The sequence below is a fragment of the Lagopus muta genome, chromosome 2, assembly GCF_023343835.1.
Source record: "Lagopus muta isolate bLagMut1 chromosome 2, bLagMut1 primary, whole genome shotgun sequence".
Classification (NCBI taxonomy): domain Eukaryota; kingdom Metazoa; phylum Chordata; class Aves; order Galliformes; family Phasianidae; genus Lagopus; species Lagopus muta.
Genome location: NC_064434.1, coordinates 23,834,993 through 23,840,671, shown reverse-complemented (window position 1 = coordinate 23,840,671; position 5,679 = coordinate 23,834,993).

Sequence of the window (5,679 nt, the reverse complement as noted above, 5' to 3'; positions counted from 1 at the left end):
ATTATAGCTGCATAAGAAATACATTTCCTGACAGAACATTCACTTTTTACGTCTAATTACTGATGAAATAAACAATTGTGAAGAGTAGGTATTTTTTCCCAGGGCAAGAAGTCATTGTTAAATCTGGGGAAGGAAATGTATCATACTTTCCAACTACTTTTTCATTTTGAAAGTGTGTTTACTGTAGAATGCCTCAGGTAGCCAAAACAAGGAAATTAACACAAATCATATTGAGCTTTTTCAGAGAAGTAAAATGCAATTTAGATGCAGTCTCATAATTTGTGGGTATTTGGAATTGTCTTCTCCATTCCAAATCAGCAGAAACTCCTAGTTTTAGCAGGTGACCAGGAAACAGGTCAATAATTGTGCCTTTGTTTGACTTCCTCTGGTCCAGCTGACAGCACTTCACGCATCACCAGCACCAAGGCTCTGAATGCCCACAGCATCCAGGCTTAATCTGAAAGAAGGGCAGCATCTTCCCTCCTTTGAATTGCCAAACGCTATGGTGTTAAGAGCCTGGAAATAAGCACACCAAATACATTTTCTATTGGCAGCATTTCAAGATAGTAGCTACCCCCAAAGACCAACTCAGCTGTTGAGGTCAAACAAATTGGCTGAAGGCTGTAATGAGTGCTAATTTTTGTGGATGCATACCAAACAAATGAAAGAAATAGATATATTTCCAAATTGCAATGTTTCAGTTTCTTCAGGAAATCAGATAGTCTGAAGGAAATGAGATAAGCGTAGCTGAAAAATTAAACTCAGGAACATTAGTCTATCCCTCAAATCCTGCTGTACAACACAGGAGACCTGGGTAAATCATAAACTAAGACTTTGTTTTGTTATTAAAGGAGATGAAACACTAGCAAATAAATCCCCGTTAAAAGAAGATTTAAATAGTATTGGTATTAATCAGCATCTTGGTGGACTGTGATATAGTGCTAAGATCTTTTCATAGCTTGTCTCACTGAGTTGTTAATTGCAGTTAATTACATATATAAGCACCACAAGATCACTTCCTCTGGTTGTGCTGGAAGGCAACCCACTTCAAAGGGTCCAGGAGATGTACAACCTGCACCCATAGTGTTTTCAGCAGAAGCTTGCCTGAGATAAAAATGCAGATATGGACCTTTTATTCTTTGAAGTCCCCAGAAATATGGCTAATTAATATCAGGAGGCCTCATGGAGCCAAATCCTTTAAATACTAATCTTAATATTTATTCCTCGGCATCTCTTGATGTGGGTCTCTGTGCTGCATTAAGTGCCTTTAAAATAGCTATGTGGAAATCATTAGAAATGTGATTTACCAAATATATCATTTCTGTATTTGCCAGCAGCAGGCTCTAACAGGCCTTGCATGTATTTTCTTACAGTGTGGCTTATCCAAATGGCTTTTCATCAGAGTACTTCATCACTGTGACTTTTTGTGGTTGTGAATGGCAGTCTGCAAATTTAGTGATTCTTGACGGCAAAAACCACACCATCCTTTGTGTCCTGACAGACAGGCAATTTCTGTGTCTCTTCTATATGACTCCAGATAAAACTGTCATGCTCTGTTCAATGTGAGCAAAGATTTTGATGGTTCTTGGCACAAGACAGCATGAAAGAAACTAATGCGAAGTTATTGCTTGTTTGCCAGGATGTCAGTCCTGTCTCAATAAATAATGAAACCAAAGCTTGCAATACATTTTGCCACTGAACCCATCAGTTGATGAATCTCTAGTTTGGTGAGCAGCTCAGCCAGTTTGCTTTGTCCTGGTGTCCAGTGCTGGTTAACACTGACTGGCCTGACAGGTGAGACCCACAGGTGGGTCACTTTTTTGAGTGTTGACCCTGCTTTTCAGTAAGCAAGCTTTTTTTTTTTTTTTTTTTTTTTACAATTGCAGATACTCTTATCACCCCTGATGTTAATTTCTTAAAGCATGCACTCTTTCTCATTACAGTCAATGTTTTGTTTTTCGTTTCTGTGTCAAAAGCAGTCTTTGCATTTATGCTCTTCTCCTTTGCTCTCCAGATCCTTTTTTCTTTTCTTTTATTGATCTGACAGAAGTCAGATTAAAAAATTGTATTTACTTTTTATTAGAAACAGATATTTTATTGCTAGATATATATATTTTTGCTGATATCAAACAGAATTATTTAATCAACATCTCCCTCTAGTGGTAACCACTGGGCTCAAACAGGAGTGATTGCTGCTTGCATGCTGTACACTAACAGATCGTGGAGCTCTGCACAGCGCCGACAGCCTTTCTTACCACACTCACATGCAGCACTGTGGCTATTAACCAAGCCCAGCATTTGTGAAGTAGTTTGCTATATTACTTTTGTCCACCCTAAGAAGGAAAAAATTAAGTTGGAGAGAAACCGGTTACATGAAAATTAGGTGGTGGACTTCTAATACAGAGTTGTTCCTGATAAAACTGTGAATAATGGGTGTTTGACTTAAAAAAAGAAAATAATCTCAGTTGCATAAGATTGATTTATAGCTGGAAAAAAAAAAAAATAGAGATCAGCAGAGATGTAATTGCCTTATGCTCAGTACTTGATCAGAAGATTTTTAACTCCTTCACAGGAGCTGAAATACGGCACCAATAGGATCAGAGATGAGTTAGCAGTCTGCTTTGTGAGTTTGCTTGATTCCTGTATTTGCTTATTAATTAGTTCTGTATTGTGCCTAGTTAGAAGAAATTGTTTTATAAGTCTCTCCAGATACTCTGAAAGCAGGTTGGAACACACTGTACTGCGCCGCACAAAAAACCTGCTTGGGATCATGCTGTGTGTTTCCCTGCACTGTGTGCCTGCGCTCTTCCCAGTACCATGATTGCTTTCACAAATAATTACTCAATATTAGCCTTCCGGTTCCCCTTAATTATCTGCCTTGCCTAAGAACGTGCAGTTTCCTTATCAACTGCTGAAATGAGATTACACAGAGCAGGGTTGAGTTCCAGGCTCTGCTCACACAACATTTGAGTGGTCAGCGTGTGGAAATGAAGAAGTTTTGTTAGTGAGGCAGCTGCTGTTGAATGTGTGCGCTGTCTGCCCGTTCAGAAGGGATCACTGTGGCATGGAGGTCACCCGGCAGGGCCTGTGGGGGGCCCAGCTGGTGGTAACAGAGGTGTCCCCTGCTGTTTGCAAAGAAGCAACTCTGCCATGGGACTTTCCAGCCTTTCTGATATGCTCTGGGAAAAAGCAGCCTTACTGTTCCTCACGCAGTAAAACCAAAATCAGAACCAGGCTGCTTTTCAGTTCCTGGACTAGCTGGCTGCCTGTGTTGGTGCAGCAGGTCCTGCTCCCCCCCAGAGCCCTGCCTCCTCCCACTGGCCTGACCTTCCTCCTGGAGAATTTACCAGATGCTGGGAAGCAAGGACGTGCCAGCTCTCTGCTGCTTCTCCATCCCCTGCCTTCAGATTTGTTGAAACTCATTTGCCAGTGAAGCTCTGCCTTTGGATTTCCCTTTAATGACTCAGAAAACAAATAATTCATCTGTGGCCACCCAGGAGGAAGAAGTTCTGGGCTCAGTGTCACTGGAAACCCATTGTGTGAGTGTGCTGGTGGGACTCTGGGTGGAGATTCAAAATAGCCACCTGTGGAAAATACAGCTTGCTGTACATGAGGAGCTTTTCATGGAAGTGCTGCTGATTTCCCTCCAAACCCCATTTTACTCATAATAAAGCTAGCAAGGGCAGAAAGGACAGTCTGAAAGAGTTACAAGTATTACAGTCATACACTTTAATTCTGGTATTATGCCAAGCTGTTATCTCTTATGCTGTCTGGCTCTCTGAGGTGTATGCTGTGGGGCTTCAGGTTCTCTCGCCATCTATGTTGGGCTGGAGGAACAGCACTGTTAAGAGTGGGGTGGGCTCCCTTTAGGAGTGAAAATCTGGCAGCAAGTGCAATTTTTTTGATTGCCTGCATGCTGTAATCCCACGTCAAATTGCAAACAGATTCCCACACCTCTCCCTTTGGCTGTGGGAAGCACCTGGGCTCTAGGAACTTGGCCCTGGTTAGGACTTGCTTGGCTCCTCTTGGTGGGGAGAAAATAAGGGCCATGGCCCATTGAGGGCAGCTCGTGTGGGATTTAAGTTTTTAACTATTCATTAAGAGAATCAATATGTGCTTAGATCTCTGGGGGGAAAAAAAATCCAAAATTGAAGTTTCCTGGTATCGGTATGAGTGAGCTAGCAGGCAAAGCAAGAAGTACATGGAGGAAGCGAAAAGTTTTTAATCATTGCTGTCATAGCAATGCTTTGTTATCTGACTTCATCTGTGCCATGCCACTGTGTTTTGCACATGCGATGGGAAGATTTCTCATGCTTATCTATCAAGCTTGCCAGACTCTGTAGGTTCAGTCCTGTTAGCTCCAATATATGCTATTGCCCAAGGAGGCTGTGGATGCCCCATCCCTGGAGGCATTCAAGGCCAGGCTGGATGTGGTTCTGGGCAGTGTGGTCTGGTGGTTGGTGACCCTGCACGTAGCAGGGGGGTTGAAACTAGATAATCATTGTGGTCCTTTTCAACCCAGGCTATTCTATGATTCTATTGCTGGAACCACGGCAGGGTTAAAAGCAGAGCCACTTCCCTTCTTTCTGTTTGCACAGCCCCAAACATCCTCCAGGACCGCAATGATCAGCACAGCAAACCTGGAAGGTGTTATTCCTCCAGTGTAATCAGAAGGTGGTTGGAAAGCACTGCAGTCCAGGGCAGTCGTTTAAAAACATTCAGCAGAAACAATTTCACTTAAAGTGATGCAGTACAATTGTTCTGGGTGATTCAGGAGGGTGAGGAAATGTTAGAGTCCTGGCACAACTGTACAATTTATATATATATATTTCAGATGCTCTCTGGATGACTTAAAAAATGATTTCCTTCATAAAGACAATATATTTTCCTCAGGGAAAATTAGGTGTTAAAGGTGATGAAGATTTGAGAGGGCTGCCTGATGGATGGAGTGGGTTTTGTGTATTTTAAAGACCTGACACATGGGAAAATCATGCAAGCATGGTGTTCTTTTTAAAGTTAGCGATAAAATATATGAAGAGAAAATGAATGCCTTGAATAGCAGCTATGTCACTGTTTAATCTAAATCTTTATGAGGGCATTTTATGTGGAAATGGTAAATGCAAAAGCATGAGGGAGGAGAAAGAACTTTCACAGATAACATAAAGCTGCATCCTTAGACACTTTCCTCACAGCTTCTTTAAAATCCACGGAACTATGCCATACACCTTGGTATAAAGAACTCAGTCTTTCTCTTCTCATAACTTCCTTATGACTTGAAGTCAAGTAATTGCCTGGAAAACAATATAAAATCAGAAAAGTAAAAATGGCAATTTAGTTGACAGGCTGATTAATGTTGCAGCATTTTCTGTGTTATGAATATGTTTCTCTTTCAAAGGAGTTCAGCTCTTTGACTGTCATAAATTCTCCCAGCAGTACCTTTGTCTGTCTCCTGTAGTTTATTATTGGAGTCCAGAGTTGAAATGCATGTAACATAATGTCATCATCTTCTTTTACAAGAGAGCCATAAAATTGTTATCAATAAAAGCAGCTGTTAATATAAATCACTTTTTCCCTATAAAAGAGTATCTGGAATACTTGGAAATAGAAGACAACCTGAAGCAAAAGGAGTCAAGGTGGATTTTACACCTTGTCTCCTATATGCATCTTTTACATCACTTT